Consider the following 24,486-nt stretch of genomic DNA (forward strand, 5'->3'; position numbering starts at 1 on the left):
TGGCTGCAAGTCTATAATTACTCATTTACTACCTGTTTTTATTGATAGACTCACTTTTTTCCACAAAAAGTTCAAAACTGATACGACAGTTTGAAGACTATGTAGATAAGTATCAAACAGTCTGAAAACAACGAGTCAATGTCTCATGCCTTCCTCAAGTGCTGTATCCGAAAAATCAGGCTAAACTTTAAATTAACCTCAAGAAACAATTTTAGGACTTTGAAAAACTACACCTAGTGATACTATTCAGAATCTGAAATCATGATGTAATACACACCAGATTGGTAAACAAACAAAAATTTTCGTATCAAAGTAAAACCCTGAATGATTCGATTGCCTTTTAAGGTCTATGGAGCAGCGTACGTTTATGAAAAAATTGAAAAAATTATGAACAAAATTCAACCAATTTGGCCTGAGTCAACCATTTTGAAATGGTTTTCAGGATGGATTTAATCTCCGCTTAAGCGTTAATAGCTCGTTTATTGTCCCAAGTTTGCCATATAATTAATCTTTAAACCCCCAAAACTTTAAAACTTTATGAAAAATAATCACAGATGAAGTATCTTTTTATATTTGAGCTCAATCATACTTTTTGGCTACAAAAAACTCCCTTCAAAAATGGCCAGCTAAAAAGCGGAAGTTGGCAGCAGAAAAACACCAACCCGAGCACAAATATTTCATCGATTCCAGCAATGTAGAAATAACGACAAATTGCCTGCTTCAACCAGTCTGGAACGGTTTCTAGGACTGGTTAAATCTCCGATAATGCGTTAACAGCGGAGAATAAATCGCGCAGTAATTGTCCCAAATTGGCTATGTTGACATTTTTTTAACCCTCATCATTTTATAAAATTGTATTGCGGGTGATTTTTTAAAATATTTTTAGCTCAGAGGAACCATAAAAAACTCCGTGAAAAGTTTCTGGTAAAAGTCAAAACGAGTCCGGAGAAAAAAAAACGCTAATATTGACACAAAAAACATTTAAGTACAATAACTACTTAAGCACACGAAAACAATAATCAACCAAACCTGATTATCATTTGCCTTCAAAAAAAACCTTACAAAAAAGGAGTAACCTTAAGATATACATGCAATAAACGCAGCGCCAATACAAATGATTGAAATGTCATCCTGAAAAGCAAAAAATTACAGATCATAGACTAACTATTATCGGCAGTTTTAAAATTATGGACAACTTGCCTCGCAAATCCAACGATATAAATAGAATAATAACAAATAACATTGAAACCCAATTTGCTGAACCCGTGCGTCATTAAGATCCCGGTTTGACCAAAATTGAACGTTGTTCATCATTAGCATCCCTGGTTGAGTAAAAAGGTCAGTCATACAATTTTCATATAAAGAAAAATGCTAATTATTCGTTTTTCATATAACTCCATAATCACAGTAAATTGTATGAAAGGCGTATGAAACGTTTTTTTTTCTAGTTTTATCTTTCTCTAAACTATTGGGTTGTGATCGTGAAAAGAAGTGACAAAAAACCTTGACCGGACCTCAAAAGGAGAGTTACTATGAGTTTGACAGCCCGACGTGAATTAGAATATCTTACTAAAATTGGCAAACGTTTTGAAAGATGCTTATTTTTTTAAATTTAAAAGCTGCAATTATTATTTGTTGCCATAGGCATACTAAGTTTGCAATACAAAAAAATAGTCTTCTTCAGCGTTTTTGAAGAAAAAAAATGAGAGAAGAACCAAAAAAGGGCTATGCATTCAAAAAATCAAAATTTTCCTTCAGAAAAAAAATTCTATTTGACAACAAAATATATTTTGCAATTGAAAAAGTGCAACAAAACTTCACAAAAATTTTGAAACTATTTAATAAAATGTTTAGTTTTGTCAGAAAAACAAAAAGCTTTTTATACAAAATGGATTCAAGGAAATTGAATGATTAGTCTTGTTTGCCGAAAAGTTGCTTCTTTTCCATCTATGAAGATGCGCCATCTTTTATGCCAAACCAAAAAAAAGTTATTAAATTTCGATTGAACGTTTATCAAAAACTAGAAAAATTGTTTGCTTAGCATTGTTCAATGACCTAGTTTTTGGAATTATATGAAAACTTTTTCGGACTTCAAGAACTCGCTTAAAACTATCTAAATGCAATAACATCAAATTTGAGATCAAAATCTGGACGTGAATCTACAAGTTTGCCTTTAGACGAAGACTCAACACGTTAAGCAAAAAGGATTGCTTTGATATCAAAATTGCAGGACAGATCATGATCAAAACGCAGTTATTTTTTAAAACAAAAGAAAATTGTTGCAGAAAACTTTAAAAAAAACCGATTCAGAACAAAACAATGCAAACCAAAAAATTTATGTAATTTTTTTTAGAAAACTTTGAATAAGAATAACGATATCATGATCTATCAGATTTTTTTTCCTTAAAAAGCATACTTGCATCAGTGCGCATACAGATAAGAAGTTCAAATTCCTAATAATGACCTTGATCCCACCAATAAAAAGCTTTTGTTACAAAACGAGATAATCGTGCCACAAAGTTGGTAGAAAAACAAAAAAAAAGACTACTCGTATCAGGGCGAAGCCCTGAATGTTCCGACTGCCTTTTAAGGTTTATTGAGCAGCAGTAAAACATAAAAAAAAAATGAAATAAAATAAAATCAAAATTTTTTTTCTAAGATTTGAAATTTTTTTAAATGAAAATCATCCCCCCACACGCCATATAAAGTACAAAAAGATAGATTTCGTTCCTTGTAACAAATCAATTATGGCAAATAAGCTTCGTTCAACCAATTTGGAACGATTTATCAGACGGATTAAATCTCCGCTTACGCGTTAACAGCGCGAATTATATGGCGCGTTAATTGTCCCAAATTGGTCAAAATGGCCAAAATGGAAATCTTTATACCCTCATAACTTTGCGAAAAATGATCACAGGTGAAATATCTTTTCAAATTTAGGCTCAAGACAACAATACCTTTTGAATGATATAAAAAAACTCTCAAAAAAGGCTAGTTAAAAAGTCGAAATTTGTCTGAAAGTCGGAACAACAAGCTGAAACTTGAACGAAATTCTGAAACGCGACTGCATGAAACTACAACAACACACAAAAAATTCATAATCCTTATCCCACTATCAACCAGCTCACACAAATTTGAGACGTAAAATTGACAAAAAAACTGAACATTTTAACAAAGACAATCTTTGGATTATGAAAAACCTTAATGACGTAATTAACTTAAAAGTTTCAATATTCATTTTCAAATAAATGTTTTTAGTGTTCCTCAATTATCTTTTGCGAAAATAATTTTCCCTATTTAGTGAAGTTTATCTGAATCTCTGTTTCCACATTTAAAATCAGTGACGTTTCCAAAAGTTTTCACATAGTTGAAGTTTTCACATTTTCATGCTAAAAATTCAACTATTCAATTCGATTCAAGTCTTTTTAGTTTGAGTTTTCCTGCTTACTTATTTATTGTTCCCACTTTCGATACGAAAGTAACGGAATATTTGTGCTCGGGGTGGGTTTTTTTTTCTTCAGACAAATTTCGACTTTTTAACTAGCCATTTTTGACGAAATTTTTTTTATCATTCGAAAGCCATTGTTGTCCCAAATTTAAAATTGAAAATATATTTCACCTGTGATCATTTTTTGTAGAGTTATGAGGGTTTAAAGATTGCCATTTTGGACATTTTGACCAATTTGGGACAATTAACGCGCGATATAATTCGCGCTATTAACGCTTAAGCGGAGATTTATTCCGTCTTATAAATCGTTCCAAAATGGTTGAACAAAGCTTATTTGCCATAATTGATTTGTTACAAGGAACGAAATCCATCTTTTTGTACTTTATATGGCGTGTGGGGTGATGATTTTCAGAAAAAAAATCAAAATTGGAGAAAAAAAAACTTTCATTTTAATTTTATTTCATTTGATTTTTTATGTTATTACTGCTGCTCCATAAACCTTAAAAGGCAGTCGGATCATTCAGGGCTTCGCCCTGATACGAGCAGTCTTGTTTTCATTTGCAAACAAATCATGATCTTCATTGAGGTTACAGAAGTCAAACCAAACTTTTAAGTATTTTGAACCTTAAATGACATCCTTCATCCTGAGTGTTTACAGAAAAGTGGTGCCTTTCTGTCAAAAAAAATTGCAATGTCAACTAATCTTACATCCACCAGCGGATTTGGGGGGGGGGGGGCGGACGCTTCCTCTCAGGGATTTGACCCCCTGCCGACCCAAAGGGGATTTGCTACTATTTTGAGACATCCATTATTGGCTGACTGACCCTAAAATTGTTCTAAAAGCGCCTTGAACGCCAAAATATAGAGGGGAGCGCGCGCCAAAAAAAACTCAATTTTTTAAATAATCCAAAAAACGCCTTTTTTTGGCCCGTTTTTTCAAACTTTTGCCTGCTGCGCAGCAAATTTGGTCAAAATGGGGTATGTATAGTGATTTGGAAAGCATATATTATTATTTGCACACGGATTCCACAAACTGGTTCCGGATTCCACACATTTTGTTGCGGATTCCGCAAAATTGCCTGTTTTTGGAGCAATTTTGAGCAATACAGTCTTTTAGCTATTTGTCCGTGGAATCCAAAACAGCAAAGAAGATCAAAGAAAAATAGCAACATTGCAGATTCCGCGACAAACATAATTTTTGCCTGTTGCGGAATCCGCTTAGAATTCATCAAATGCACAGTTTGGCCTCGTAATGTTTTCAAAATTATTTATATATCTAAGGTAAAGGCAATTAATACTTACTATAAAATGGTAAAAGTTTTAGTGCTAGTGCATAATTTTTTTTTTTCAATACTATGGGCTTAATGATTCAATAAAAGCATAAAAAACACTAACTGGATACCCATTAGGTAGACTTCTTGGTGTTGTAGTATTTGATGAAAAAAATATGATATAACATTCCTTCCGCAAAATCTTGAGGATTCCACCCATACAGATGCTCCAAAATTGTCTAACGCCAAAATTGTCTAACCTTTTTATTGCTTATTTCAAAAAAACTCACTCTATTTTTAATTCAAATGCTATTCGAAATACTAAAACAGCAAAAATAGGGTTAAAAAAGTTTATATAGGTTCAAATTACGTCTGACCGTAGTTGCTGAGATGGTTTTCGATCTGAAAGAGTTATAGTCCGACTGTAGTAACTTTTCCACATCTAGAAAGCCCAGAAAAGGCAGGGTCTTTAAGATAAGCTTTGTAAACACTGCACGCAGTTTGTAGGTTCACTTTTAGCGTATTGGCTATTTTTTCGAAGGTCCAACCTTGTTGTTGTAAGTCAACATTTTTAAACTTCGTTTCTAAACTCAACGTGTTGCCGTTAGCCATGTTTCTAAACTAACTGAATAAATCCAGCAAAAACGCACAAAAATGTGATAACATTTCAGGTCAAAATTAACGGGCTTCACTTTTTTTCAATTCCTAAATAAGACTAATAATATTTTGGAGGCAACTTATCTAAAAAACGGTTTTTCAACAGACACTTTAAGAAAAAATTGGCGAGATAGTGTAACAGATGGCGACCTGCGACTTCTTATCAGTGATTACCCTTAGTTTTGAATTCACAAAGCCCTAATAGATTCATTTGTTTACAAAGATTTGTATTCTGTCATTTAAAGCAAGTATTCGGAAATAATCCAAACAAATTTTGAATGACTATTTTTGTACCTTTTCCAAGTTAAAAAAAAACTATTGTGCTCGTAACAGCCGCTTTGGTTGCCATTTAGTTACTGTTTTTAAAAACGAATAATCATTTGCCAATTTTAAAACGGGCGAGCACATCTCACAACGTACTGTTTATTTCGATTACACAAAAATTTGGGCACAAAAAAATGAAGCTTTCCCCTGACCCAGTTTTCCCTGGACATTTCCAAATCTTACCTCATTTCAACTGCCCAAAAATGTTGCTGATTTCAAATGCGCTGCTTCATTTTCTTAAATCAGAAAATTTAGTTACGCGCACTCTGAAGTGTGCTATTTTTATTCGGTGTATATAAACACTCAACTAACCTTCTTCTTATTACATGTATGCAAATCAAATTAAAAAATTTTTAATATAATTAAATGTCAAAAATCAACCAGACCTCAATTTTTTCTTGCATTGGATTTAATCGCAAAGTTTTCTCTATATCCTCTTTTTTACGGACCTAGTAAAAATGATGTTCAACTTGAATGGTAGGCCAGTTACAGATATTGATATCACGAAGACCTTCTAGCTACGGCAGCTCAACCCTCCAATTCAAACAAGACTGCTCGTATCAGGGCGAAGCCCTGAATGTTCCGACTGCCTTTTAAGGTTTTTGAAGCAAAAATAACATAAAAAAATTATATGTAGAAAAAAGGAAAATAAAATGAAAAAAGTTTTGTAAAAAATCTAAGATTTTTTGTGAAAATCATCCCCCCACACACCATACAAAGTACAAATTGAGAGTTTTTGCTTCCACTAACAAATCATTTATGGCAAATCTCCGATTACGCGTTAATAGCGCGAATAATATTGGGCGTTAATTGGCCAAATTGGCTAAAATGGCCAAAATGCTTATCTTTAAACCCCCATAACTTAACAACAAATGATCACATGTGAAATATCTTTTCAATTTTAAGCTCAAAACAACAATACCTTTTGAATGATATAAAAAAATTCCGTCACAAATGGCTAGTTAACGGTCAAAACTTGTCTGAAGAAAACAAAACCCACCCCGAGCACAAATATTTCGTTACTTTTGTATCAAAAGTCGGAACAATAAAATTTGAGTTTAAATAAATGCAATCCCCTTGCTATGATGAAGTGGACATAGATCCATCACCTCGATTTTGATAGTTTTTTTTATTTAGTAAAAGCCCTGAACCTGGCCAAAAACATTGAATGCCACAGCATTACATGAGAAACAAATTATTGTCTTTTGAAAACAAAATTAACTTGTATAACTCGGCTCGACCTAGTTTTAAATTTACGCTAGTTTAAGTAATACGTTTTGTTGATATTTTTTTATAGAATTGAAAAATTACAGATTGCCACAATAAGACGTACGAAAAGATATTGGGTTATTATTGTTCCGACTTTCGATACGAAAGTAACGGAATATTTGTGGTCGGGGTGGAATTTTTTTTTCTTCAGACAAACTTCGACTTTTTAATTAGCCATTTTTTTGGATTTTTAATATCATTCAATAGGTGTTGTTGTATTGAGCTTAAGTTGGAAAAGATATTTCACCTGAGATTGTTTTTCGTAAAGTTATGGGGGTTTGAAGATTGCCATTTTGGTCAGTTTGGGACAATTAACGCGCAATAAGTTTTGCACTATTAACGCGTAAGTGGAGATTTAATCCGTCTTAGAAATTGTTCCAAATTTGCCATATTTTATTTGTTATAAGGAGTGAAATCTATTCTTTTGTACTTTCTATGGCGTGTGGGGGATGATTTTCAAAAAAAAATTCAGAAGTTTTTTTTTTTCATTTTATTTTATTACATTTAATTTTTTCATCTTAATACTGCTTCATGAACCTTAAAAGGCAGTCGGAACATTCAAGGCTTCAAAAAAATAAAATTTTAGAAAAACTTTTTTTCATTTTATTTTATTACATTTAATTTTTTTATGTTAATACTGCTCCATAAACCTTAAAAGGCAGTCGAAACATTCAGGGCTTCTTTTTATGCCCAGCCAACAATACCGCAATTGGCGTCCCGCGAGATTTGGATCAACTAGAATAAAAAGTTTCAAAGTTGAAAACTGAGTGCCTCATGTCCAGAACAAATGATTGTTGACCTATGTATAAAAAGGGCAATAATGTAAACTCATTATATCAATTTGAAGTCCAATTCAATAATTTGTCGACTTAAATCGTGAATATCGTGAAATTGTTGTTCAGGAGAAATGCTGTTTTATTTGAATGAATGTCTCGTTTGAAGAAGCTCATCCACCAAAAAGTCGGAACAGTTATCATATTACCGATAAAACGGATAAAATCATTTTTTTCTCTCTGTAACAAACCTTATGAATCTTTCTACCATTTTTTTTTCACATCACTTTGCTTGGTTACTATGAATAAGGTTCTGCTTAGCAATCAACACCGAATTTGTGCCGCCTCAAAACAACCAATTTATCGATTGCCGATTGGATCACGGTCCTGCTCGTATCCCGAGAATTTACCTTGCCCAAACCAATCAAAACTTGATCTTATTCAACCCAAAAATTTGAATTAGAAACAGAAAAAATCACAGTTCATATTAATTGATAGACCAAATGACCCAACAACCCTAAACGCTGCTGTTAAGCAAAACAAGACTCAAAAGATATATATCTATAATGATTTTCAGAACTATAAACCACGAAACAGACGACTTCTACAAAAATCATAACACTTTCCGTCGTAAACAGTTTCGTTCATGTTGCATTCTTTCACTTTTGTATAATCATCATTGAAGTAAAATCTCTCGCACTTAGCAGAAATCCTATAAAACTAAAGACCCTAGCCAGGACAAACCTCTCAACTCAAAAGCCTAATTTATTTCCTAAATAAATCCCGTTTCAACAAACAGCGCGACAACAACCTAAATAAACTATCCCCATTTCAGCTTTAATGAGCTGGAGAAATATGAAAACTTTTGTGCCCCATCTGCGGAACCCAAAATTGCACTCGAGGATTTATACTTAGCATGCAATTTATGTCATGTTAACCCGGGAGTTCGCCATGTGTAAAATACAAATCAAGCAGTTTAGACAAACTCGTGGCAGGGTTTTAACGTGGTGAGTGCATCCGATAGGAAATATGCAAATCAATGGATTGATCCCCCGAGGAAGCAAAGAAACATGTAAAATTGGTCCGAGTAAAAGAAAACACTCCGAGCCAGGGGCGGATCTACGATTTTCTTGAGGGGGGGGGGGGCAAATTTCCAAAAAAAAATCGAAAATTTTGTCGACCTTTTTTTTAGGTCGACCACATTTACTTTTCGAGCTCTCCCAAAGCACTAAAAAGTCCCTATTTTGACCACATTTTCTGTGCCGCAGGCAAAGTTTTGAAAAAACAGGCCAAAAAAGGCGTTTTTATGCACTTTTTGGAAAATTTTGACCAAAAAATCGTGTTTTTTCGGCGCGCGCTTCCCCATCAAAATTAGTATATTTTAGCGCCGAAGACGCCTTTAAGTTTTTTAGGGTCCGTCACAAAAAATGGATATTTCAAAATAGTACAAAGGTGGGACCCTTTGCGTTGGCAGGAGGTCGAATCCCTGAAAAAAAAAATCCGATCCCGCCCCCCCCCTAAATCCGCCCCTGCCACGAGCGTGTATATTTCTCGAAAGTCGGAATGAAAATACGTTTAGACCCTTTTTAATTGCTATAGCCTTCTTGCCTACTTTATAATAGCGCAAGTAGGGAACAGATGCAAAAATATTATTCCATTTTTTGAAGGCAATAAATGCGAGCCCAGATAGTGCGCACAATGTCATGAACGAATCTGTGCCATGAACAAAAATTACCATACAGTTGTTAAGATGAACCAGGTTTCTGGTTTTAAACAACGTACGATCACGCCAAAATTTTTCAACGCCAAAATTAATGGAAATACACTTATTATTTTTGAACTTTAACGAAAAAAAAAAAAATTAATGCACGACAAATTCAATGCAGTTACTTTTTTAACAACCCATTCCTTTCGTGACCTAACAAAAAAAAATTTTGGTTTTCTAAACTTTTCATGATTGAATTATTTAAAAGAGAATTTTCTAACAAATTTTGGGCCGATTGGCAGCGTAAAACATTGTTATCCTGGTTTTTTTTTGCTATCCTCTACACGGGAGGACACACGGGTTAGTGCATATCCCAAATTCCCATTTTACTAACGAAATAGCATATATATAAATTTTATATACCGTCAAATGACTTATCTTAGTATGACCATTGGCATTTTTATAGCAACGCGTAGTAAAACAATTTGACCGATCTATTTTCACGCATTTTACATTTTTTCTTATTTTCTTGCATTTAATAGTAAGATTTTAAGGCCAAAATTGGAATTTTTTTAGCATTGCCTCAGAAAATATATGAACTTGATGTTTTTTGAACCTACCCGGCCGCTTTGACGTCCATAGAAGAAACATGTTCATCATACAGTTTCATAGAAAGTTTAAAAATTGTTTTAAAGGTTTCAAATGGATATTTTTGTTCTAGTTACTTTTTCTGAAGCTTTCTGGTCCTTAAAAAGTTGATATGAACTTCCAATAAATTTATAAAATTTTGGATCAAAAATGATATGCATTTTGTTATAAAAATGAAATCTTCAAAAAAACTTTAGACATGTTCAGAAAAGATATTTATTCCATATTGGCTTTTCAACTGTCAAAAACAGTGTTTTAGTTTGGGTAGAGAAAATGCTTATTTTATTTTTTTCTTCAAAAAAGAAAAATGTATAATTCTATAGCATTCTGATATAGAAAAAATAAAGTCTTCAAAAGTCATTAAAATATGCGTCTGAGCGATTTTAAACTTGCTTCAAAAGGATAATTGAGGATAAAAGGCATCTTGACTGTCAAAAACTTCATTTAATTTTAAATCGATAAAACGCTTAGCATTTTATTTCCATGTATGATAACTATAAGATAAGCAATTTTCCAAAAATTATAAACTTATTTCAAATCAAATTTATGATAGCGGGCATTTTGATTGTCAGAAACATGATTATTTTGATGAAAAAAAAGCTTAGCATATTAAATTTTGTTATGAAAACTGTAAAAGGATTTGTCAAAAAAAATTTTAAGAAAAAAATCATTCACATTTGTGTTTGGATGGTTTTAAACGAGTTTGTTTAATGAGGTTTATAATAGCGGCTATTTTCACCGTCAAAGACACGATTTTGTTTTGTCAAAAAATTTATCAAATAACTTTCTTCTATGAAAAATGTATGAAAAGCAATTTGTTATGGAAAAAAGTAGTCAAAAATTACTAAATTATGTGTCTGGGCAAATTTAAATGTATTTAAAAACAATATTTGGGGGTAGAGGGCGTTTTGGTTGTCAAAAACATGATCTTATTTTTGTTCGAAAAAAGGCTGAACATTTTATTTTCTTAGATGAAAATTATATGATAAGCGCTTTTTTGAAAAAACAAAATCTTAAAAATCATAAAATATGGATCTGGGCAAAGTTACTTGTATTCGAAAAGAATAATTGAGAATACAGGGCGTTTTAACTGTCAAAAACATGATTTTTTATTTCGTGGGAAAAAGGTTAATCAAAGCATTTTCGTATAAGAAAATTGTATAACAAGCATTTTTCCATTAAAAAAATAGAAGTTTCAAAAATCAATTATCTGGGTAGTTTTAAATAGGCTTAGGAGGATTTTATATGTTTCAGGAGATTTATAGGGTCAGCAATATGATTTTAGCTTAGGTGAAAATGCTCATTATACAGTTTTTTTTTTTCAATTGTATGCTGAGCCTTTTTCCGTATAAAGTTTGTGTGATCAGAAATCAGTCAAAACCAAAATGAATGAGTTTTTATGGGGTAATTTTTGCTTGACTTTTAGTACCTTATGCCTTGTACCTTGTCACTGTTACTGACACAATCCTTTCAAGCAATTGTATTTTTTATGACTGATGTCTAGGTGTTTAAAAGGTTTCTGAAACTGAATGCGTTCTGCGTGATTGAAGAGCTATTTTTAGAAATTTCCAAAAACAATTTTCCTGTCGCAGGTGCTCACGATTTGTTCTGAAGTTGCAGGAACTTTAGATATCCTTTCTCCTATTTTCAACTTCTAACTTGATGAATGTTATAGGTATATTAGTTCGTCGCCGTTGACAAAAAAATTTCTTATAAAAGAGAAAAAATGAATACCACATTTTTCTCTCGGCACATTGTAATTACGCTTGCAATTAGCAAACGCTATTAATACGGAAAATATACTTTTTTAGGGTTAAAAATTTGCTTAAAAGAATCACCTTAAGCACTTAGCATCGTGGTTTATAAGGAAATCAAATTTCTAAATGTTTAAAGCGTTCGTAAAGTTATCTTTTATTGCCTCAAAAATCTAATTTTGGGTCATTCGAGGAAACCATATTAAGCATACTTTCCTCCGGCTTGCACAAAACGTTTAAATCTCAGAATTGAATTAAAAGATCAAAGTTTTTCTTTATAAAGTATTTATTTATGCTTGATAATTGTTTTTGAATTTTCATTAACTGCCGTTATTTGTGTTTCTCTGGACAGTTTCGGCAAATAAAGCATCATTCCAGACAGCGTTTGAAATTTGTTTTTTGTTTTTTTTTCTCCTGAAGTTTTTCTGTTTTCTTTGGACTTAGTGGCTCTCCTCTTTTATTCCTGTCTGGTAGCTTGCAGTGCTAATTCCGTGGTATCGCAAGTGTTGCGATGCTCAATTTTACCTGCGTTTAGAATTGTGAAACTTATTGTGTATTTTTTGTACGTCCGATTCAGTAGCAGAAACTACGACTGAGAAACTCGTCCAAAAAAACAGTTAAAAAGACATCAACTGAAAAAAAAGCACGCGAGCACATATATTTTGACACAGTCTCAGTTCGTTGTTCCGACTTTCGAGAAAAGTGAAGACTATTTGATTGGGGTGGGTTTTGGTTCAGACCAATTTCAGTAATGAGAAAACAAAATTTCACGCAAAATTTTTCCAAAAATGTTTCTTAATTGTTTTTCCAGAATTTTTGTTTTTTTTCCAAAAGAAAACGACTGTTTCAAAGTTTTGACTAAATATAAGCAGCGTTTAAGTAAGCAACTCGGTTTTGACTGGCTAAAATAGGCTTTTGAGATCATCGTAGGAGTCATGTGTGAGACGATCCTGTCGAATGTCAATCAACTGATGGCGCTCAGAAACACAATACTGACACACATTTCACCTTGTAAATCTGTGCTATATGGTGTTTCTGTGCACCATACTTTGGTTGATTTTCGACAGGATTGGAAGTCTCAAAAGATAATTTTGGTGACGTGGGAAGAATTTACAAAAAATGAGTTGTTTTTCAACATGTTCCATATCCGATGTTCCAGTTTAAGTGTTTTAGTTGTTAGAGTTTTATAGAGTTTCTGAATGCAGAGGCTGAATACGACTTGGAAGCGCTTACTGGTCTCGAGCTGCTTCAGTATTGCTCTCGTCTGGCAGCAACTTCTATCTCAAGTTTTGTTGTATTTTTCTTTTTTAAGCTCCCCCTCGATATGGTACCGCTAAGACTAAGAGCTTTGAGTCATCTCAAACTTCTGGAGAATTAGTAGAAAGTGCATTCGAGGTTCCTAGCATCTAATTTTTTCTCAGTATTCTCCTTTGTTCAGAGATGGCACGTTTTATGGATTGGTCTTAAGTCTAATTGACTCAATTTTGTTTTGAAAAATATACATAATTTTCAACAATGAAAAAAATGCTTTCGATCCTTTTTCATAAATTAAAAACAAATGCTATTCTTTTCATTTTGAAGAATGGAAAAAATCTAAATCATACAACTTCATAGTATGTAAAAAATGCTTATTATGCTATTTTCATAGAAATTTTTTGGTCTATGAAATACTACGATAAGCTTTTTTTTTATAAAACGAAATAGTTTTTTTTTTGAACCTGGATGAGCATTTAGAATTGAATGCAACTTTAGCTGTTTTTGTTAAGCCATGTGTTTTCATATCCGGATCTGCGAATTCGTGAAAGCTGAACAAAATTGTGAAATGGTTTCACCACTCTTTGAGTCTTCGACTAGGATTCCTTTGAAAAAAGATCTACTTATGTTCTTCGTGGTGGGTTAGTGTAAAATCAAAACACGATGACAGCTTTTGCAGGTTTAGGAATGAAACAATACAGTCCAGTGACCCATTGGAAGGTCAATACATCGCTGGAACCACCCCGCAAGCGGCAGAGGAAGATACAAAACAGTCGGGCAATATATTTTACCCGCTCCTGAACCTTGTATACGAATAAAATATTTTAACCCCCAACCAAATAGCCAAAAAAGGGAGAAAAACTTCAACCGTCCGGGCTAAAGCAAATCTATCGATGATGGTTTGGAAAAACTTTGCCTTTGTTCTAAGTTTTCGAGAAAGTTTAAAATTACAAAAAACTAGAGAACTACTTCTTGATAGTGAAAATCCTGAATAAATAAACAGCCTCAAAAATTCCTTAAAGAAGGGGTAAAAGTAATGGACAGCATCAAATTTACAGACTTACCAACCTCCTCACATAAGAAGAAACTGTGATATAGTGATAAATGAAGAACTTGTCTTGATGAATAAGGATAACCAATGGAAAACACGGAAAATATTTAAAAAAAACTATTTTATAAGGTCTGGTGGCGAGATGGTAAAAACCTCATACAAAAGACTTACGGCTATTCCTGGGAAAAACTAGCAGGAAGAGCCTATTAGCCAATTTACAAAATATTTAAAGCAGCTGAATTTGAAAGCTCAACTCGCGCTTTCCTGTTTTTTTTTCTCTAGAGAATAACGAAACAAGAAAGCGCGGAGCTTTGAAAGAAAACTAGAAACGTTGAAGTAAAAAATCCAGATCCTCGCCTACTGCAACTTCTGCGCAGTAAGCAAAAAAGAACCTACTGGAACTAAAGCTTTCAATTTGAAACCTACGGCTTGTTTATAATTTCTCCGAGATTAACAAAACTTAAGCTGTGATATAAATTCCACGTAGGTTTAAACCAACTTGATCCGTAATATTTCATATATTTAAAAAAAATCGGTTTCAAAGCAATTTCCCTTAAAAGTGGGGATGAGTTGTTAAAGTGAATATACTAAACTTAAACATCAGAAGTCTACAGCTAGAAATTAACTGAAGCAGCTTCATTTTTTATACTTTCTTATTTTATTTAACGTGCTTCTAATGTTAAGACTGAAAATAAAAATGATTGATATTATTTCTAAATTAAGTTAATAACTAGCACGCAATTTTTCAGTTCTGAAAAATTAACATCATTTTCTTCCTTTAATTTCTTAAAATTTCAAGGGAACGGTAGAATGAATAGTCAGTTGAGAACAAACAAAAATCAAAGAAACAGAACCCTTTGTCTCCTCAAGAACGATGCCAAAGGGCCTTTGAAAGTGTTTTATTTTTAGGTAGTCAAAAAGTCAAAGTTGAATGAATCACTTTGCTTGATGTTGATATTCGAATTCATGAGGGTTACCCAATCATTATTCCGTTTAGGGCAAATCAATTCATTTGACACAATTCAGCTGGATAAATAGCGTTAAGATGTAAACACGGCTGCGATAAAACATATTCCCCAATACTCTATGCTCTAAAAGAAAGTAAGCACCTAACTAACTGGGAGACAATCAGACAAAACAAAATCTAAAATGTGGCAGCTATCGTTTTTTTTGCCCTCGCGGGAAAATGTGTTTAATTATGCGAAAAAAAACTGCATACGATTGACATTAACAAAAATTTATTGTCCATATTAGCTTTTTTGTAGTGTACCAATCTAAAATTGTAAGACCGAGCTGTCATACTTGTACTGTAGCGCAGAGAAAATAAATTTGATCCCCAAATGGGCTTCAAATTTGATAAGGAAACGCTCTGTTTGAAGAGAAAAAGACTAAAATGACATAAAAAATAAAATAAGCAAACAAGCAAAATTGACTAATAAATAATTTAAAACACCTCTTATATATTTAGAAAATTTACGAGATTGAAAGACATCAATGTGCTAGTTTCCATTTATACCACCCACACCAAAAAAATCCCTTGTGGGGGTTGGCGAAAAAAACTGTTAAAGATAGTCTGAGAACAACAAAGAAAACTGTCAAAGAAAGGTTGGCGAAAGTCAAAAAACAACAAAAATACGTAATTTATAACAAAAGCGCAAGTGAAAGTGAGGAAAAATACGTTTAGTAGTGATCATAAGGACTAACTTAACTCTACTATGAGCTTACGTTAAAGTTATTATGAGCAAATGAAAGTAGCACAAAAAAGATTAAGCCACTGAAGAGAATTCATTGTAATTGGCTGCATTGGATTATGATTCATTAGAATGAAATTTTAGTAGAAAACTGGAAAATCATCGATTATTAACGTCAAAAAACGTTAAAAAAATATTCAATCAATTGAAATCATTCAAAGTTATCCATTAAAATTATGTTTTTTCAAAACATACTATATAACCGATATTTATCCATAAATTTTTAGTGCAGGTAATAAATTTTGGGTCTGATAACGCCAGTTGTTTTCACCATCAGCTTTTAAAGGAAACGAGTTTTGGAAATTTAGTATGCGTACACTGCTGTTTGATTGCTTAGTAATCTAGTTTACGTTATAAATCTCAACTAAGATCCGTCAAAAGTTATAGTAGAAACAAAAGTTAAAAAAAGTATGAATTTATATAGTGAATATTTAGATAAAAATGATGGAAAAATTAATGAACAGCTGTCTCTAGTACTTATAAGGATGGGATCAATATTTAGTTTTTACATGTGAACCAAATTTTATTTTCCTGTAGTTCGCATTTAGATTGATGATTGATTTGTCTACTTTTTGTCTCTCAGAGTATTGGGTCATCAGTTTTTCTAGATCCGTGTTGCTGTTTTTATTTTTCAAGATGTCAATAAAATGCTGAGATCTAGTCTTAAAAAATTTATTTAAAAAAAGAGGGCAAAAACTTGTACGTAAAATGTTAACTCGACTGACTGAGTAGATAAGAGAGAGGGAATAAAAAATATGAAGATTTTAAACCGGTCCGATTTCAGTGCAAGAATGTTTAAAAGTACCTTTGTCTAATTCTAACCTCCATAGGCTTTGTTTCTTCGGATATCTATTTCATCTTCCGGTCTTTGGCAAAAGTTTTCAGTAGTCTCATTTTTGTATTTTTTTTTACTAATTAAAAAGCTTTCAATCGTTCAGCTTTTAATTTGCATGTTTCTATTTTTTGTATCTTTGTTAGGCTGCAAAAGGACCGGTGATTATTGCTTCATTGTCTGCTTTTCAAGGCAGGACATTTTAACCAGTCAGCTTGTTTGGCGACACACTTTCCTTTTGATACCCGACAAAATCTCAGTGAACTATTAATACAAAAGTATTTTGTGTCCATGTAGTTTTTCCAATACTACAAAAATTGTCGTACAGGAAAATCCGTTATTAATGAAAAGTAGAAAAATATTCATATCACTTTCGAATCACTTTTTTACTTCGCTTATCCAAGTGAGAAAAAAAATCATGTCTTAAGGAAAAACTTACTGCAGATGCAAAGCTGGCATTTCACACCTATAAAAAATGGTATTTTCAGAACTATAAAAATTTGCTTTTTCAGAACCAGAGAATTTTTTAAACCTTATTCTTTTCTATCTAAGTCTCAATCTCGGTCATTTTCAATCTCGGTTTTCAAAACAAAACTTTTTTTTCTAAATCTCTACATTTATTGAACAAAAACAATAAGAAAAGAAAAAAACACTCGAATATGATTTGTATATGTTCCAGAAGTGTAATCCAATTTTACGGAAAAATTTTTGCACAGTCAAGGCTTTAAATATTTGGAACAAACATTACCATCAAACCTTACCAAAAAAATAATTTAGCCATTTTAACTAGTAGTGAAAATTTGTGAAAAAAGAAGACCCGTAACGTAGGATAAAAGTAAGAAGGAGACCTTTAATGATCTAATTGGAGAGAGAATAGGCAAATTAAAGACTTTGATAAACTTGAGCGTTGATAGGCTTTAGTAAATCCTTTAAAAAGCTGCTCAAAGTAATTTTTTTTGACTTAAAATGTTTTATTCATTTCGATTATAACCAATTAACAGAAAAGTGCAACTCAATTCTCTATTAAGGCTTAAATGGTCCCAAATAGACCTAAGGACAACGCTAGTTTGTTTGAAAAAAAAAGACATAACACGATTATCCCTCTCGCACCAAAAGTAACAAACTTTGAAATAAAATGGAGATGTACAAGTACGGAAACCGCAAAACTCTTTTGTTTTGGTTCTAAACTGAAATATTCTTTTTTGAAAATCATTCGGACAGCTTTTCTTCGGAGGAAAACACCAAACTCAAATAATAGATTAGTACCACAAAACAACAATCCATATTGAAATGGCTCGACATTATAGAATATGTGTTTCAATAAATTGTTGAAAAATCCCTTTTCAATAACCGTAAGTTACAAAAAAAAACACCTTATTCAGTAAGAAAATACCTCTATTTGATCACATTATTTTGATCACTAAGTAAAACACATAGATTTGAATGGGGGTTAAGAAATTAGACGATAAGCAAATTAGACGCATCCAAGAAAATGGAATTTAGATGTTAAACGTTTTTTTGCCAAAATTTAAAAGTTTGATATTTTCAATGTATGATTTGAGTGCGAAAACTCTTGCACAATTCAGGTCGTTTTCAATGCATTGTAAACGCAAGGCGATCAAACCTTTAAGGACTCTAGTTATGATTGAACAATGGCTTTTGTGACTTGTGTTACTGTTGAGAAAAAAATCTTAAAAAAGATATTATAATTTTTTGGTTTATGGGAAAATTCTAGGCATACAGTTTCCATATATAAAAAATCATATATCATAGACCTTTCATGCAAGTTTTTGTACTTATGAAACTGCATGGAAAGTGTATGAATAGCATTTTTTCATCTATGAAAATTGTATGGTTAGCATTTTTGGTCAATCCGAGTAAATCAGAAGTGTTTTTCCTTATGGGGCAACTTAGCCTGTTTTTCTGATACTTTTTCCGTAACCAACTCGAAACGAGCATTTATCATTAATCCACAGTCTCTGATTCTTTTTTGAAACTGATAATCAACGAGCAAGTCATCAGGGTATAAAAAAATGTGTTATATGCTTCACTCAACGTTTTTTGAGTTAGGTAAGCGATGAGGTGATTCGGAACTATAGTTTAGATTTACAAAAAATACATAGACCAAAAAAATTACCTATAAGATTTTAAGATTTTAGATCTAAAAACTTTTTTTATCTAAAAATTTATTAGGACCAAAAATTTACATGAATTGATTTCAGAGAGATTTGAAGTTTCGTTAGATCCTAATAAAAAACTGCTTTATCTGCTAATAAAAACTGCTTTCTGCCGATAAAAGCTGCGCTAATAGAAAACTGCTTTCTGCTGAGATAAACGTATATGGACAAATTGACCACGTATTTAAAACAAATTGACATTTTCCGCGTACAGGTTAATTTTAGCAGGCTGATTAAATTTACGCGCACCGATTTTTATTTTCTTTGATGTACGCCATCATTGTTGATTGCATCAGTTTCTTCTAAATTATCTTAAATTTACTTCGCCTACAGTCCTAGAAAAGCTGATTATCATTGCCCTGAGTTGCTTTTGCGGCGACGGAAATGTTTGGGATATGGATACATCATTTTTTTGAATTTCTCCGTACCAATCTTTTCATTGCAAATCAGATCTGCTCACCCTTTTGACAGATACTAGGCACCCATAATGTCTGTGAGTTAGGATCTTAGAAAATTGTACGGTATTTGTAACTGATTTCAAGTCTCAATGCATTTCAGATTTTTTATTTTCTGCTTATTTGCTCTGGTCAATTTCTCAAAAAAAAACGATCAACTTCTGAATTTTTAAACCATTATTCCAAAAGACAAGGTACCAAAACGCAATACGACAACTCGCGACAAAAGACAACCGGCAATGCTAGACAACTCGAATAAAAAACACCTCGAAAAATCCTCACCGCCCTAATTGTGTTAACACTGTGCGAGCATGCCAACATAGGTATGCCATATTAGGTTTTTATACATATTTTAGAGCCAAGTTATCGCCAAGAAGCTGCATAGCGCGCGTAGCGCTTCAACCGGCTACCTTATATCACTTTTGAAAAATTTAAAAATATATTCAAACTTTCCTTGTTGTCACTGTCTTTATATTTTGCGAGTTGTCTTTCGTTACAAATTTTTATTTGTTACGAGTTGTCGCTGTCAATTTTGCGCGTTAACTATTCAAAATTAGCCTTTTAGCAACTTTCAAACCTTCGTAAGCTTACAAAATTGATTGCAAATATTTTTCATATGTTGTACTCTCCTAAATCTTAATCCAAAACTTTGAGTATTTTTGAATCTATAACATTGATCTTGTTACCTATATCCACGACCCCTTATTGCAAAAAGGGGGAACGTTTGACTTTAAAAAACTTCCTCTTGTGTGTAACCGTTAAATTAGTTCTGTATAGGGGCTGTAAAAAGTTACTAGATAGTATAGGTCGCTGACGAACAGTCATTAAGATCTCTATTTTTAATGATATGAAAACCCGGTCAAAAAAGCTGGTTAATATGTCAAAAATTGTCTGAAGAAAAGCTTATCATTCCCAACATAAATAAGTCAGTTTTTTCGAAATTCGGTCGGAGCGAAAAGATTTATCAGAGTTCTTAATTTAAAAGCTTTTGTATTTTGAAAACAAGTTGGAGCGTGTTTCATAATGACGTCTTTAATTTTTTAGGTTGTAATTCAAATTTCAGGCAGACTTGAATCAAATCTGGATCTGCTATGACTTATGCCTGCGCAGATATACTTAACAATGATCAGGTATAATTTAAATATCAAAGTTATGTACTGGTCAGAGTAGCGGATTTAGGAGGGGGGCGGGGGCGAGGGGACAGACGTCACCCACAAGGTATTCGAACCCCTGCCGACCCTGCAGACCCATTGTACTATTTTGAGATATCCATTTTTGGCTGACTGACCTTAAAGGTTTTCTAGAGGCGCATTTGGCGCCAATGTATACTATTTTTGATTTGAGGGGGGAGCTTTTTCCAAAAAGCTTTTTTCCGAAATTTTCCAAAAAAAGCATAAAAACGTCTTTTGGCTTCTTTATTTTTAGAAATTGCCTGCGGCGCAGAAAACTTTGTCAAATTAAGGTCTTTATAGTGATTAGGGTGAGCTGAAAAAATTGATTTGGTCGACCCAAAAAAATGTCTACAAAATTTATAATTTTTTTTGCAAATCCGCCCCCACTCCCTCGAGAAATTCCTAAATCCGCACCTAACTGCCCAAATTGATAATTATTCACAATTCACAACTGCCCAAATTCGCTATCGTTAAGCCCCCCTAACCTTACGAATAACAATCACATAAGAATTATCTTTTTAAATTTGACCTCAGCTCAACGTTAGTTTTCAAATTATAAAAGAAATTAATTCCGTGTTTTTCCTTGAGCAAAACATTTCGTCTTTTTCTTTGAAAAGTGGAACAGCAACATAAAATAGACAAATGTTTCAAATCAAATATGTTTCATTGAAACGCACATGTAACCTGCTTAAAAAACCACAATAGTTTTCAAAATTTTATCTTTAACTCATTTAGGAAAAAGCTACTTTAAAAAACTAACAGATTACGAGGGCAAACTAAGGAATATTTTTCTTGAAAGAGGGTTCCACAACAAGGACACTCTCTTTAATTCTCTTTTGTTCTTTCGTGCTCTAACACGTTTAAAGACTGTCTCTGGATTCTGGAAATCTATACACACCAAGTTTTGTGCCTATCCAGTGAAAATCTCTGGCCTCTTTATGCAAGTTGTACTTAAACACCCCATCACACTTTTTTCCAGCAAAACTATTTGACAAAAAATTCTATCTATAAACTTAGAAAAAAAATGAATATGAAACTCGCTTTGCTTAATTAAATCACCTCCCAAATATGCAAAAAAACATAGTGACGACAATATCAAAAATGTCGAATTTCTTGGTTTTTTTGTCTTTGACTGCCCAGTTTCATAGTGACTGTTTCATTTGTTCTGGGAAAGTTTTCCTGGGAAAATTTCATAAATTCCCCGGAAAGTTTTATAAATTTTGTGGGAAATTTTTATAATTTTTCTTCATTGATTTAGGGATCTCATCTCTAGGTCTGTATACATTCTAATTGAATGGCATTGCAAAGTCGTCCCATGGATAAGGAATTCAGCGGGGCGACCGAGATTCACTACTATCCACAGTCTCGAAAGGCCTATGTTGGTGGCATGGATCCTTTACTGCACTATTTATGCATTCCTTTTTAGCTCGAAGCTCCCACGACTATATCTGTCGCTCCCCTATCCGCAAGAAGTACTAGTTGTAATTATTTTCAATAGTTTATAAATCTAGTTACAGAGGACTCCAATGTGGCCTCACTGTAATCTAATAATCAATTCAAAAGAAAGGATCCTCGATTTATCAACACAATTGGTAAATTGTTTTTGAACTCACGACCACTTTCTCCCGAGAGAACTTGTTCAAAGACTTCTTCACTAATGAAGACGTTTGCATCTATAACTCAATTTTATTCACTAAAAATACTAACTGCGAAAATATTGCAGACCAACTATTTCTCTCTAGCTTGCTCGATTGCTCTCACTTAACTATGGCAACCAACTTTCAACTGATTTCGCTTTGATTCTTCTCTAATTGATGAGATTCAACTTATACTACAGCTCAGTACTAATTGTTTTTGTCCCAATGGTAGGCTGTTTGTCATTTTTTATGTTTTCATTTAGGTCTTACTTACATTTAGAGTTCTGATCAACCGTACAAAACCTGACGTTTACAATGGTACACTTCACATGAAGTCTTGAATGATTTTTTCCTCTCGCGACACTAATCCTAAAACCAAATCAATAAAAGTATCTTTAGATGAGTTGTGCAAGTACCAAGACCAATTTCACCTGAAAACCATGATGTGATATGTTGAGTTATTCAATTTCTCAAGGACTTTTTCAATTATCCCGTTGGCGTTCTGGCTTCCTGGGGTTAGAGGAGGGTTCTTAATATGATTAGCTATTTCATCGTAAGCCTTTAACAATCCAATGTGTACTCAATTTCAATCCCGACTTTCTAGCTATCGGAGGAGGGCTGTTTGTCTATTAGGGGTCCAAATTCGTCAAAAAGCCATATCTGGGGAGCTAAATAAGACCCTGTCTTGAGAAAGACCTTATGTTGTACTTTTATCATTGACAGTCTCCTCTTTGACTTTTTCTCTTTAGTCTAGTCAGTTTATCTTTAGTCTAGCCTTGTTTCACTTTCATTCATCCGACAACTTCAACGTTGCAACTCAAAAGCTACATACTTTTATCTTATGATTCTTTTCCCTTGAAAAAGTTTCCTTCAAGCATAACTATGCTGATCGACTCCCATTTCCAAGGTTTAGCTCTGAGGATCAAAAGCTTGCAGTGGTGTTAATACCGAGGAATTTCGTGCAGTTTTTGGCTAAAACGCCAAAAGGTGATATACAAGTCACCCCGCAACCACATGAGGTTCATTCTTCCATACTCGTTTAAATTTTCTCATGGGGTTTTATCTACCTAATTTCAGTTATGTCCCATCAATACTTCGCAAATAAAATCATTTTTGAGGTTTTAAGGTCCGAGAAAGGGCTAATAACGACAAAAAGAGTCACCGGAAGGTTTTCAATCAAAAGTTCTTGGTTGAAGTTGGTAACCAGTTATCCAGTTATTTGTGCCGCCATAAAATCAAAAAGCCTCAGCTCATTGTTTTGCACAAATGCCTTGTTTCGTCCCTTAGGGTGTTTTTCCAAAGGCTGAAAGTTTTGAGTCCAGTTGACGGATTTACTTCAAGTTCTAGTTCTTGATGTAAAAATTGTCACAATTTATCGTGCTGAAGCCGGTAAATGACTTTTGGAAATGGAGGTGGGGACTATTGACTGAGGGCAGCACAGGGTCTTAAAAAATGGATTTTGATCCCCTTCTTACCGCAAGTTACTACGGATCTAATGGGGCCATTTAAACTTCTGAAAACCGTTTTCACTTAGGCCATGGGTTCCGGGTTTGTGCATGCCCAGGTCACATCATATCTAGTATCTGTCCTTTGAGTTTCATGAAGTTAGCATTCTTTTTTTCCATTTGGAGGCGGTTATCATGATTCGTCCTGCCTTTAGTTTTTTATATAGGATGTACTAACTATTTGAAAACTCAAACTATTTCGGACTCGATCATTGCTTATTTTTCTACTTATCTTACTGGTTAAGCAATCGTAATAGTACATGCCCACCATAGCGTCGCCATATTGCATGCAACTCCCAGGGTAATAGTTTTTATGTCGAGTTTCCAGTTTGCCGAAAACGTAATTTCATCACTGCTTCTTCACAATTTTTTTTATTATACTTTTTTTTCAGTTCATGCTTATTTTTCAGGATTCTAAGAGCAATTAAAATTTTTTTGTTGTGGGCTATCTTGGCATGATAATGATCATGGTCATTCTTAGACTAAGGAAGCGATGGTGATGTGATTACCTCTACGCCTCTCATTTGAGAGGTTGGATGTTCGAGGCCCACCATGATCCGTGCTTGTTGCTTAAGGGTGAGGCAACATTACTTAGCTCACTAAAATTTCAACTAAAAAACTTGCATGTAAATTTTAACCAGAAGCACAACAGCTCGTATGTTGGTCCTTTCCCTTGTGGCTAAATCGTCAGAAAAAAATACGCTAGTAACCTGACACAAATCACAAAGTTGGATGAAACCATGTTGTATTGTGGGGTTTTTCTACCCAAATTTAGGTCCCTCAAAAAGGTTTCAATGACTACC

At 33.3% G+C, this 24,486-nt stretch overlaps 1 protein-coding gene across 1 annotated transcript in view; it reads right to left on the bottom strand.

Annotated features, from left to right (window-relative positions):
• LOC134846442 (uncharacterized) overlaps positions 1-24,486 on the bottom strand; it is a 412,051-nt gene that overhangs the window by 145,057 nt on the left and 242,508 nt on the right. The gene's annotated exons all lie outside the window — the stretch shown is intronic.

This window comes from Symsagittifera roscoffensis, chromosome 5 (assembly GCF_963678635.1).
Source record: "Symsagittifera roscoffensis chromosome 5, txSymRosc1.1, whole genome shotgun sequence".
NCBI lineage: Eukaryota > Metazoa > Xenacoelomorpha > Acoela > Convolutidae > Symsagittifera > Symsagittifera roscoffensis.